At 38.4% G+C, this 14,473-nt stretch overlaps 1 pseudogene; it reads left to right on the top strand.

Moving 5' to 3' along the window:
• Nucleotides 1–7,229: 7,229 nt before the first annotated feature.
• LOC138072382 (5S ribosomal RNA) lies at nt 7,230–7,350 on the top strand (annotated as a pseudogene).
• Nucleotides 7,351–14,473: the final 7,123 nt, after the last annotated feature.

Here is a 14,473-nt window from a genome sequence, read left to right on the forward strand (position 1 = left end):
TAATCTGAATTGTAAATGAATATTTCACATTATTCAAACTCTAAGAGTAACTAAATAGCATTCAAAGTACATTTCCATTCTTAAATTATCAGACAAATCTCTAATCTGATCATTACAATTTAATATCCATTAATCTGCATGAACACAGATGAGCATATCAATATCCAGGGGGAATAGTACTGAGAGAAGGAAATTTGATCACAGAACCGGGTAATTATTGTAAATGGAGATTACTCAGCGCCAGTACAGCTGTCTACACACTAAATCATTATATTTTATTTTTAAGAGTTGTTTGATGGTTGCTCTAGTCAACATCTGAACTCTGTTAATTTTAAAGACATTTTTTCCCATTATATGTAATATGAGTGGGCATTTCTTGTAACTCATTGTAATGACCCCATGACACATATGCATTTTTAGTTCTAGGTAATAATAGTTTATGATCACACTCATTTGAAATAATTTTCTCTTCAGAATCTCAGTGAAAGGATGGAGTACTCCAAAAATCAACTGACTGCAAATTATCTTCACTGAAAATCATTATGTTTATGCAAATCAAGTAACACAAATTACATGTTCTGATATTTCTAAACTGTCTTGGGAAAAAAAAAATAGAACAAATACTTCTTAAAATGAAAATCCAGCCAAATTTCCCAGTTCTGCTGAGTCTTTCTAGGCTCTTGAGATGTCCATCCGGTACTTGAAGCCACAGAGTTTGAAATCCAGAAATTCTCTGCTTCCAAGCATTATGGTTGTGGGAGGATTAGATCTAAAGCCCATTATTGACAAATCCTGTTAATTGGTGTTTCATCTCTTGGTGAGGCAGGAACAGGGAGGCAGATTCATAAGCTTATTCTAGAAAATCATAGAAAAGATAGGCCACCAGACAGTTCATCAGTGATGTTGACTCCACAGGGCAAGATGCCAAGATTAAGTGAATTGCTTTCTTTTCTTTCTCTACTTTCCATTTTTCTCTTAGCTCCCGAGGCTCTATTCATGTGGTCATTTATAGAACTACTAGGCACAAAGCACAGCACTGGATTTCAAACTTTTCTTGGGCATTTTAGCCAGTGAAGACCTAAGATTCATGGTGTGGTTGGGGTAGTCCTTAAAGGAAATAGTGACCTTTTAAGGTTAATGGAAAAATATTAGCATTATGTGTGTGGGTGTGTGTGTTAAAGATAATTAAAGAAGAACACAGGTCATCCCCAAGGGATACAGAAAAGCATGCTAAATGTCGTTGCTCTAAGCCTATAGAGGAATCCTTTCTCAATTGTCCTGCTGTGATTCTGACTTTTCAGTCTCCTCTCTTAGATGATGTATTATAAATATATATTCAGATTCTGTACAGTGCAATCCTTATAACTCAGTTTTGTTTCTTTCCTTTTTTTTCCCCTTTGACTTGTTTTTCTAACCAAGATAAGTGTTTCCAATGTTTCCACTCATTTTTATAGAGCTTTGTGTTTTGGGGGAAATTTCCTGTGCACACCTACAAGTTGCTTTCTCTCTGCAATTTTTTATTCTTTCAACTCTCACCTCCCAGTGAAATCTTCCTAGAGGAAGGAAATGAGCTTCATGAGCTTTCATGATCTGCTTTCATGGTTTTCAAAACTTTAATGACAGCTTGAACCAAATGCACTCATTCAAGCTAGTCCCTTACTGCTCTTTCATATACTATCCTCACTTTTATGGGGGGCCGTGCCAGGCAGCACCTGGGGTCTTAGTTCCCTGAGCAGGGATTGAACCTGTACTCCCTGCATTGAAAGTGTGGAGTCTTAGCCACTGGACCACCAGGGAAGTCTCTAATATCCTCTTTTACCTCTTGACCTTTGCTTTTCCAATTCCCTCCAGCTGTCTTCCCTAACTTCCCCAGTCTTCCTTCTTCACTGTCCAATTCAGATCTGATCTCCTTTTTGAAACTTTGTCTGATTCCAGTAGCCCACAAAGTCTTCTATTTTTTCCTTCCTTTTATTATGCTTGAAAAAATGTAACTCAGACTTTTGCCCTCTATGTATTGACTGTTGTTCTTTTTTATGTTATTGTTGTGGTCTTACCTGCAACTAAATTCTACTTCCCTAAAAGTGTACAACATGATTGATACTTATCTGGTATTTTGCTACCACAGCTAGTAGGAAACATAGGTTTATATTGTACATATAAACTGTATTTATTTTTTATTTTGTGTAAATATTTGTCTACTAGTTACTCTTTCCAGAGGATTTGAATGAAAAAATTTTAAATCAACTAAAATTATCATGTAATTCAAGTCCAAATCTAGTATGAACCTTCTTATATAATGTAATCAAAACTGATAATTTGTTAACTAATTCAATTGCAGTAGGTAATGATAAAAATGATGTACCTTTTAGTTTTATTTTATTTTATTTAGTTTCAACTATATATCCTTAGACCATTTTTTATTATGAATCCACTGATTAAGGTACAATGTTATCTTATAAAAACCAGGCTCAAATTTTATATCTAATTTCCTATTTTAGTGTTTTTAAAAATAGAATGAAAACCCCTTTTGCAAAAAGAAACTCAAAATGGATTAAACACCTACCTAGATGTAAGACTGGATACTATAATAAAACTTCCTAGAGAAAAACATAGGCAGAATACTCTTTGACATAAATCACAACAATACTTTTTTGGCTCCATCTCCTAGAGTACTGTAACTAAAAGCAAAAATAAACAAATGGGGCTGAATTAAAGTTAAAAGCTTTTGCACAGCAAAGGAAACCATAAACAAAATGAGAAGACAACCTACAGAATGAGAGAAAATATTTGTAAATTATGTGACCAACAAGGGCTTAATTTCCAAAATACAAATAGCTTATACAGCTTAATATCAGAAAAACAAATAACCCCCAAAATGTGCAGAAGACCTAAATAGTCATTTCTCAAAAAAAGACACATGGATAGCCAATAGGCACATGAAAAGATGCTCAACAACACTAATTAGAGAGATGCACATCAAAACACAGTGAGGTACCCTTCACATTGGTCAGAACGGCCATCATCACAAAGTCTACAAATAATAAGTGCTGGAGTGGGTGTGGGGAAAAGGAAACTCTCATACTGTTGGTGGCAATGTAAATTGGTGCAACTACTATGCAAAAGAGTATTGAGATTCCTTAAAAAAATTTTTTTAATTACCATATGATCCAGCAACCGCACTCCTGGACATATATCCAGAAAAGAAGAAAACTTTAATTCAGAAGGATACATGTATTTCTATGCTCATAGCAGCACTATTTACAATAGCCAAGACATGGAGCAACCTAAATGTCCATCAACAGATGAATGGGTAAAGAAGATGTGGTTCACGTATTCAGTGGGATATTACTCAGCCGCTGAGAAAAAGGAAAAATGCCATTTGCAGCAACATGGATAGACCTAGAGATCATCATACTAAATAGAGTAAGCCAGAGAAAGACAAATATCATATGATATCATTTATATATGTACTCTTAAAAAATTATATAAATGAACTTTTTTTACAAAACAGAAATAGACTCACAAATACAGACAACAAAGCTGTGGTTACTAAAGGGGAAAGAAAGCGAAGGGATAAATTGAAAATTTGAGGTTAAGGATACACACTACTGTATTTACTATTATATATAAAATAGATAAACAAGGACCTACTGTATAGTACAGGGGATTCTATTCAATATCTTGTAAGAGCCTATAATGGAAAACAATCTAAAAAAGGTCATCTCTCTCTATCTACCTAGTAACTATCTGTGACTGAATCACTTTGCTGTATACCTAAAACATTATAAATCAATTGTGCTTCAAATAAAAAGGAGTGAGAACCTGAAAGATATAATGTGAGTACAGAATCCTTCTAGAATTATATAATTTTTCCTAGCCTAGTACAATTGTCTAACCTAAACCTAATTTGACAGGGATTCTTTTTAGCAATATATGTGTCTTGAATCTTTCAAAAATTTCAGCGTAGTTTTCATAGAAATAACAGCTATCTGGATTTCAGTACTGATTTTAACCATCCTACATAAGAGTTCCTAAATTACAGCAGTAACAATAGTAAATGCATTTGGCACATACAGGTTTGGAAACACACCCGACTGACTTTTAGTGAGCAGACAGTGAGTTGGTGCAGAATCACACAGATCTGCTAGAACTGAATCCGCTTATCACCAGCATCTAGCAGCCCTTGAGATTTGCTCCATATATTTTACAGAGCAATTGGGGAGTTCCTTGAAGAGCATTTAATTATGGAGATAATGTTTGAGAGCTTTTGTGAACACATAATATCCACATTGCCTTTTTAGACATTCATGTTCACCTCCAGAGAGTTCTAGCACTCAGTTAACATTCAATGAATATTAGCCACGCCATGTTTCATGAGAAAGTTAAATAGTTTTAAATGTTTTAAATCAATAAAAACTTTTATAAACTGTTTCAGTTCAGTTCAGTTGCTCAGTAATGTCTGACTCCTTGCGACCCCTGGACTACAGCTCTCCAAGCCTCCCTGTCCATCACAAACTCCCGGAGCTTGCTCAAACTCATGTCCATCGAGTCAGTGATGCCATCCAACCATCTCATCCTCTGTCATCCCCTTTTCCTCCCGCCTTCAGTCTTTCCCAGTATCAGGGTCTTTTCCAGTGAGTCAGCTCTTCGCATCAGGTGGCCAAAGTATTGGAATTTCAGCTTCAGCATCAGTCCTTCCAATGAACATTCAGGACTGATTTCCTTCAGGATGAACTGGTTGGATCGCCTTGCAGTCCAAAGGACTCTCAAGAGTCTTCTCCAACACCACAGTTCAAAAGCATCAATTCTTCAGCATTCAGCTTTCTTTATATTCCAACTCTCACATCCATACATGACCACTGGAAAAACCATAGCTTTGACTATATGGACCTTTGTCAGTAAAGTAATGTCTCTGCTTTTTAATATGCTGTCTAGGTTTGTTATAGCTTTTCTTCCAAGGAGCAAGTGTCATGGCTGCAGTCACCATCGACAGTGATTTTGGAGCCCAAGAAAATAGACTGTTCAGCTTGCAATATACATTTCTGGGGTAAGATAACCATAACTGAAGAGCATTAAGACTAACAGTAGGGAGACTGCAGAACACATAAAGATCTAGTTCATTCCTTATATTCCTTAATTCAACAGTCAAGACAGTATTTTTTTTAAATAACTCAAACATGTTAATTTTTTTTTTTGCCAGCCTCTGCCCTCAGTATAACAGTCAATTATACAAAGACAGAAAATTGTCATGTTTTAGTACAAGTATTTCATCTTTTTCATTAATTTTGTGAGTGATTTCTTTTAACTCTTGGAGTAAAATATGTTTTCCAAACTTAATCGAACAAATTTCTTTAAATATTTAAGTAGAGTATATATCCAAAACTTTTTCTTGAATTAGTTCTAGTTCTTTAAACAAACTAAAAGAACAGTAGAATTATAAGGCAGAAGAATTAGAATATTTCAAGCAAAAAAGCTTTAAATATCTGCCATCGAAGGCTAAATAATAGCCCCCCAAAAGATGTCTACACCAAATCTCTGAAATCTGTGAATGCTAACTTATTTAGAAAAGTGGTCTTTTCCGATGTGATTAAGTTAAGAATCTCCACTTGAGATAATCCTGGACTACCCTGATAGGCCTAAATCCAATGATAAGTGTCCTTGTAAGAGAAAGACAGGTAGATTTGAGCCAGACAGAAGAGAAGACACAGAGAAGAGAAAGCAGTGTGACCACAGAGGCAAAGACAAGAGTGATCCGGCTTACAGTCAAGGAATGCATACAGCTGCCAGTAGCTGGAGGAGGCAAAGAATGGATCATTTCATAGAACTTTTGGAGGGAGTGCAGTCAGACCAACACCTTAGTTTCAGAATGCTGACCTCCAAAACTGTGTGAGAGTACATTTCTGTTGTTGTAAACTACCAAGTTTGTGGTTCCTTGTTACAATAGCCACAGGAAATTAATATTCATAAAATAAATCCAGTAAGCATGTCATCTAATCCAATACTGGGAACAACTCAAGATTAAATAGATACTAAGGTCTTCATTAGACAAAGATTTCCCAAAGAATGGTATTTGACCAATTCAATGATTTTACAGATCTGGTTATGTTCATTATAATCTGTTGTGCTCCTTACAGAGAATTATGGGGAAAAATGAAAATATATTCATATAAAAAAGCAAAATTCAGAAGTCTTACATAAAAAGTGGTAGCAGTTGTTTACAAATACAACATATTTTCATTTCCGTAGGAATTTCTTTATTGTGCTTTTAAAGAGGAAATTTGGTTCTAAGTTCCTTCAGGGGAAATATTAACATTGTATTTTGTTTTTGAAAACTTGTAAAATTAAATTTGAAGCTATGAGACGTGAGTATTGATAAAGAAAATTGCAATGCTAATACTAATAGAGCACCGGGGGAATGTTAACAGAAAAGCTTATCTGCAGAGTATTAGTAAATTGTTTTATAAGTACTATGTGCCCATACACATACTCTCATTAATAAAATGTTAGTTGGATTTTGAATTTATGGTGAAAACTAATGCCATGAGCAATTAAATAAGTAAGTAGTAATCTGGTATCAGAAATTTTTATTAAATTGAGAGGAAAGTCGTCTTTACTTTTATTCAGCTTACATGAAACATTTGGAATGTGAATGTTTTACATTTAAATATTTTAAGATATTATTGTGTTGTGTAAAAATCAAAATTATTGTACACTTTCAATCCTTACCTTATTTTCAATAGGCTTTCAACTCCATGACAAAGGTTTTCTTACTTTACCCAATTTTAAGCATCACATCTTGCAATTATGTCCTAGTTTTCAGCTTTTCCTATGGCCTCTGGTACTTAGAATCAGAGTCACGTTGCAAGAGTCACCTTGTAGAGATACTAATAATTTGGGGGAGATCACCCAAGTCATGGTTGAGAGAATCAGCCAGGGGATGAGGGATATTCAGTTCGTGATGCAAATGGAGATAAGCCTACGGCCAAAATGGCAACCCACTGCAGTATTCTTGCCTGGAGAATACCGTGGTCAGAGGAGCCTGGTGGGCTGCTGTCCAGGGGGTCGCACAGAGTTGGACATGACTGAAGTGGCTTAGCATGCATGCATGCATTGGAGAAGGAAATCGCAACCCACTGCAGTATTTTTGCCTGGAGAATCCCAGGGACGGAGGAGCCTGGTGGGCTGCCATCTGTGGGGTCGCACAGAGTCGGACACGACTGAAGTGACTTAGCAACAGCAGCAGACCACCCTGAACACGCCCCATTTCCTCTGATCTCGGAAGCTAAGCAGGGTCGGGCCTGGTTAGTACTTGGATGGGAGACTGCCTGGGAATACTGGGTGCTGTAGGCTTATGGAGAAGGAAATGGCAACCCACTCCGGTATTCTTGCCTGGAAAATCCCATGGACAGAGGAGCCTGGTGGGCTACAGTCCATGGATAGTGTTCCACTACCTTCTGCCATTTTGGAGGGCTTCCCTGGTGGCTCAGAGGGTAAAGCATCTGCCTGCAATGTGGGAGAACTGGGTTCGATCCCTGGGTTGGGAAGATCCCCTGAAGAAGGAAATGGCAACCCACTCCAGTATTCTTACCTGGAAATTCCCATGGACAGAGGAGCCTGGTGGGCTACAGTCCACGGGGTAGCAAAGAGTCGGACATGCCTGAGTGACTTCACTTTCTTTCTTCTAAGAAATATGGGAAATTATGTGGTGTCTCTACAGGAAATTGAATTACCCGTGTCATATTAATAAGGTTAAGGTTAGATCTTCTTGTTGTCTAGCATATTGAGGCACTGCATCTTAACTCTGCTGCTGAGTCACGGGTGGTTCAGGTGAAGGGTGGCTGTAGCTGTTTATGCATTATGATATTTTGTTGGTACATTGCAGTCTGAGTCCAACTGAGCTGAGACAGAATTTTCACTGAATGGCTCTTCTGTGGCAGAGAAAAGGCTCAGTACAGGGATTTCTCTAAAACCAACCAAAGAAGGCTTAGTTACTGAGAGCACAAAATAAGTTGATTGTAAGGGTCTCTTATCTCTGAGGTAAAGCCAATCAAAACACAAGGCTTTGTAAAAATTCGAGATAAGAAGATAATCTGACCATATTGATCATAGTATATTTGTATGCATAGTGACTTCGTGGTATCTCTGTTAAATCTAACCCCTGTTCTGATAATTCTGGTGGAGGAATTATGCTGGAATTTGATTAACCTTAATCTCCTGCTATGTAGCAGAAGTGAAAAGTGAAGATCCATCAGGCTCCTCTTTCCATGGAATTCTTCAGGCAAGGGTACTGGGGTAGCCATTGCTTTCTCCAGGGGATCTTCCCAACCAGGGATCAAACCTGTTCTCTACATTGCAGGCAGATTCTTTACCATCTGAGCCACCAGGGAAGATATGGGGTGAAGGATATTCAAATGGAGACACAAGGACAACGCCTGCCTCCCCAACAAGGCCTCAAACATTCTTAAAGGGGGAGGAATTTGCAGTGGGTTCTCCCCACAGTTTTCAACGATGATCCATGTTTCACTGTCCTGTGTGCTGTCACACCAATTGTTCAGAATCATGTAAATCTCTATCCTGTGTTGGAAAGACTCTAGTGGAAGAAGCAGCTGGCTACAATCAAAGACTCAGAAATTAATCCATTTAACTCAGAAATGCTTATGGCAGACAGAATAATACCTCAAAACTGTCCATGTCCTAATTCCCAGAACCTATGTATGTGTTACTTTACATGGCAAAGGGGAAATAAAGTTGCAGATGGAATCAAGTTTGCTAATAAACTGACCCCAAGATGAGGAGACTATTCTGGCCAATGAAATCACAAGGGTCCTTAAAAGTGGAGGAGAAGCAATGTGAGAGTGTTACAGTGTGAGGACGACTCAGTGTGCCATTGGCACCTTTGAAGATGAAAGGGGGAAACCATAAGACAAGGAACATGACGTCCTCTAGAATGGGAAAAGGCAAAAGAAATGAATTCACCCCAGCCCTAGCACCTGCAGAAAAGAATGTGGTCTGGTAGACACATTTTAGCCCTGTGAAACCCATGTCAGACCTCTGACCTACAAAGCTATACTATAAATTTGTATTATTTCAGGCATTCAATTTCAGTAATTTGTTACGGCAACAGTATTAAATGAATACAGTGGCATTCAGGAACCAACAGGATATCAAAATCCAGTGACTGTAGTTACTTAACTCACATTTCAGAATCCAAAGACTTGATCACTTTTTATGGGACAACAGGCAAGCCAATAAGAGGGCATTAATATTGCAGGATGGCATAGATATGTTGGTTTTGAACTGATAGTGGTTTATATCTGCTTCTAGGAAAGATATTTTAAGTACCAATAAGAGTACCAACCAGTGTCCCAGTGGAGGGAAGCCAAACTCTATACCTTGCTCACATGTGAGCACAATCAATCAGTCATCAAGTGCGTTAGCTCAGAACCATATCATAACCAGGTTCTTTCTACTTCTCACAAGGTTGATAATTCAATAATCACTTATTTTACTCGCTAACTATCTATGGTACTCTAATATCATTAAAAGAAAGGAATTTGCAAACCATAAAGTTATATCTCATGGAGTGTTTTATCCCCCTGACTTAGATACCCCAAATCAACATCAATACGATTACACTAGGTGAGAAACGCTGGGCTGGAAGAAGCACAAGCTGGAATCAAGATTGCCGGGAGAAATATCAATAACCTCAGATATGCAGATGACACCACCCTTATGGCAGAAAGTGAAGAGGAACTAAAAAGCCTCTTGATGCAAGTGAAAGAGGAAAGTAAAAAAGTTGGCTTAAAGCTCAACATTCAGAAAACAAAGATCATGGCATCTGGTCCCATCACTTCATGGGAAATAGATGGGGAAACAGTAGAAACAGTGTCAGACCTTATTTTTCTGGGCTCCAAAATCACTGCAGATGGTGATTGCAGCCATGAAATTAAAAGACGCTTACTCCTTGGAAGGAAAATTATGACCAACCTAGACAGCATATTGAAAAGCAGAGACATTGCTTAGCCAACAAAGATCCATCTAGTCAAGGCTATGGTTTTTCCAGTGGTCACATATGTGAGAGTTGGACTGTGAAGAAAGCTGAGCGCTGAAGAATTGATGCTTTTGAACTGTGGTGTTGGAGACGACTCTTGAGAGTCCCTTGGACTGCAAGGAAATCGAACCAGTCTATCCTAAAGATCAGTCCTGGGTGTTCATTGGAGGGACTGGTGCTGAAGCTGAAACTCCAATACTTCGGCCACCTAATGTGAAGAACTGACTCATTGGAAAAGACCCTGATGCTGGGAGGGATTGGGGGCAGGAGGATAAGGGGATGACAGAGGATGAGATGGCTGGATGGCATCACTGACTCGATGGACATGAGTTTGGGTGAACCCCGGGAGTTGGTGATGGACAGGGAGGCCTGGCGTGCTGCTATTCATGGGGTCTCAGAGAGTCAGACACGGCTGAGCGACTGAACTGAACTGAACTGATAATAGTTTAAAAATAGCCTGTATAGCTTCACAGATCAAGCATATTACATATGCTGCAGTTACATATTCCTAAAATTTGCTACATATTACATTGCTACATATTACACATATTGCAATTACATATTCCTAAGATTTTTTTCCATAATCTTTAGCGATTTAAGACATCTGACTTGTGGCAACCATGTTCAATGACCAATGATGTATCAAATGTCTTTTAGACATATATGTTCACACACACAAAATAAAGAGGAGTAAAAAAAGTTTGAGTGAATTAGGATATCAGTTCAGTGGTTTTACTTTTCTTTCCTGTAGAAATCTAGCCTGATAGGTATATCAAGTGGGCAGAAAAGTTCTGATCTATGAGCTCATCTGAAAAATTGCTAGAGAAGACTCTTGAGATTCCCTTGGACTGCAAGGAGATCAAACCAGTCAATCCTAAAGGAAATCAACCCTGAATATTCATTGGAAGGACTGATGCTGAAGCTGAAGCTCCAATACTTGGCCCCCTGATGTGAAGAGCCAGTGCATTAGAAAAGACCCTGAAGCTGGGAAAGATTGAGGACAAGAGGAGAAGGGGAAGACAGAGGATGAGATGGTTGGATGGCATCTTCAACTCAATGGACATGAGTCTGAGCAAACTCTGGGAGATAGTGAAGGACAGGAAAGCCTGGCATGCTGCAGTCCATGGGGTCCCAAAGAGTTGGACACGACTTAGCAACTGAACAACAACAACAAATGAGCTTATCTGAGACCCATGTTGTGTCTTTCTTGCCATCCCACCCTACTTTAGGAGATGATTCTATACATTCACATCACAGTGTCACAGCATCTTCAGCATCACAATATCCACATTCTGGTCCATAAGCAGGGGATAAAGCAGAGGACAGACAGCTTCTGTTCAAAGGTATCCAGAAAGGTGCACACTGTACTACTGACTTCTCATTAGCTAGAGTTGAGTCACATAGCAAAGCTGCAAGAGAGGTTGGGAAATGTATTCTGTAGACAGATGGCTACATGTTCAGCTAAAATTTGGAGGATCCGATTAGTTACGGCAAATGGAGAGTCTGGATATTGGGGGAGTAATCAGCAGTCTCAGTGCAGAGAGCTAGAACAATCCTTACCCGTCAAACCAGATTTGGCCCAGACCTTTGTATGTGTATCTTCACCTTATTCCTATGGTAATGTGCCTGGTTTTGACCTATTTCTGGCTGCCTATTTTTCCCTTTGTATTCCTTTGTGTATTTCTGTTTGCCCATTGTCACTTCACTTGCCTTTGCTACCAGTTTACAGTCTTTTTCCACTGTATTCTTGGGATATCAGTTTTGGTTTATGGTTGCCTGTCACTCCTACATTCTGTCTTTAAGTGGTCACCTTCCTGGCCACCAAATAATCTGGGATCTCAAATAGTCGAGTTCTTCTCTTTCACTCCCAGATAATCTCAATCAATAATGTATGACATACATCACTTTTATGCAGACAGCATCCACAAGCTTTATCCTTTGCCAAAATGCATTAAGAAAGAATGACGTCAGCAGGTTTTATGTTTTATTGACCTTTAGAGGAGATAAAACTTGTGCTAAAGAGTTAGTAGCTCTACTTAAACAGATTAGATTGATTTGAGACCAAATCTACGTTAGGTAGTCAATATGGAACCTCATTTACAATAGCACATCAATCGTAATGTAGGATTAGCAGTCATGTGGATGAACCTCTGAAGCTACCACCTTCCATGGACTACTTATTCTCGATCTTTTTAAGATGTTTTGTTGGCGTCTTATAATTTTTTTTTTCTTTTTTAAAGGAATTTTGAGAAAATGAGGCCCAGACTCTAGGAACATAGTGAAGAAGAGGCATTTCCAAGTCAATAGCTTTCTTTGTAATAGTCAGCAAAAGAAATATATAAATTGAACTTATAATGGAGAAATCATGATATTCCATCAAATTAAGACATATGAAGTAACTGATCAGTGCTTAAAGGCATCTAAAGTAACTAATCATGAAGGCAGCCAATGACTTCAGTAATGTAAAAGATAAAAAATAGAACACTCAGAGATTACATAGCCCAGCAGCTTTTGTCTTACTGATTGAAAGACATAACCAAGTGGGGGGATTTTCACTTGAGAAAGCCAGAACTGGAACTAGGTATAAATCCTCGGGCAAAATACAGTGTCTTGGATTTCTGACTGACCTACACTTAGAGCTACATCTCTTTTTATCTCTTCTTACCTTTTTCTTTTCTTTTTTTTTCACTAACAAAGTTGCTTTGCTTTGGAAAATGCTGAAGGAAATAAATTAAATACTCTGGTCATTTGGCTAACCAGTTCCACAAATTCCACACACGAGATGAGTTTGTACCAAGTCAGAGGAAACAAAAATACATGCATATTCATATACAAGAGTGGGCTTCTCTCGTCACTCATAATCTGCCTGCAGTGCAGGAGACCTGGGTTCAATCCCTGGCTCAGGAAGATCTCCTGTAGAAGGGGATAGCAACCCACTCGAGTATTCTTGCCTGGAGAATTCCATAGACAGAGGAGCCTGACGGGCTATAGTCCATTGGGGTTGCAAAGACTCAGACACGACTGAGTGACTAACACACAATACAAGAGTAGAAAGAGAATCTTTAACTTAAGACTTTCAGAAGTTCACAGATTGAAAGTCCTTTAGTAGTACAAAATTAAATGAACACCAAAATGGTTTCTAAAGATAGTGAAAACAATAGTTCCAAGTCAATCTATCGACATCAGGTTGTGGTGAAGGAAAGTGCAGTGTTTATTACAGGGCACCATGCAAGGAATTTGGGCCTGTTAAGCACTAGTTACTTGGACTCCTTGCTTGGTGTGCTGCAACAAATGCTGTACTTTTCTTCACCATAACCCAGTGTTGGTAGATTGACTTTACTGCACACAGGCAAGCAGACTCAAGTTTGGTGTGGTAACAGTATCACTAGCTTTTGCTCTAGCTTTGATCAAACTTACATATGAGCTTTTAGAAGGTGAATTGGATCTAATTCTTGGAAAATTTACTTTTCTGAATGAAAGAGGCCTGAAAGCCATAGGATTTCCTAAGTGAGTGGAGAAAAGTAGGGGAAAGAGGCCCCACATATCTCCACTCAGGCTCCTCCTCTCTGTCTCCAGATACACAGTGGGCAGAGCTCCCAGTTTCTGGCTTGTTCACCCAGGAGCAATTAGCAAGATTGATAGGCTACTTCAGCCAAGGGTCTGTGGCCAGCTTCTCCAGGATGGTGCTCAGTTCAGAGACAGCCTTGTCTTTGACTACAAGCCAATGCTGTTTTCTCCAAGTCATCCCTTCAACTAACTATTGACATATGTTTGACTGTAAATTAACTTTTAGCATCAGTCACTTCCAGTAAGAGATGCTAAAGAAATATTTTCTAGCCAGGAAGCAAGTAATCAGGATAGATACCTTGTATGCAGAATGACAAATATAATTTTCCTCCTTTAAAAATGTTCTTTTTCTATGGTTTACTTTTAAGGATTATCTGGGAGTAAATTCATTCTATTAGTTAACAACTGTACATCAAGGACCTGCTGGATCCTAGGCATGATTCCAACCATTGAAGGAGCAGCAATGAATAAAAGAGAGGAAAACCCTGCCCTGATTGGTCTTACATTCCCATCACTTGAGTTCTAATGGTTTGAATCACTCAAATAGTTTCTCTACTAGGTGCCAACATCAAACTAATTTGAGAAAATGAGCTAATTCTGCACTTTACATTACCCATGTGATTTTGTCAGTTGAAAAGACTGAATAAAGATCTTCATGTATCAAAACTTTCAGTTAGGTGGCCCGAGAGATTGAGGATATGCAGAGAGAGATGGCTCAGAACATCATCATTCAGTGGAGCTTTGCTACGCACATATATAAGCTTGTCACGATAAAAATGGGGCAAAAGCCTGCAGCCCTAGAAAACATTAAAACATTTTTTTAGTAACATAAATTTTAAAAAATTGTAGAAGATA

The sequence above is a fragment of the Capricornis sumatraensis genome, unplaced genomic scaffold, assembly GCF_032405125.1.
Source record: "Capricornis sumatraensis isolate serow.1 unplaced genomic scaffold, serow.2 scaffold13, whole genome shotgun sequence".
Taxonomy (NCBI): domain Eukaryota; kingdom Metazoa; phylum Chordata; class Mammalia; order Artiodactyla; family Bovidae; genus Capricornis; species Capricornis sumatraensis.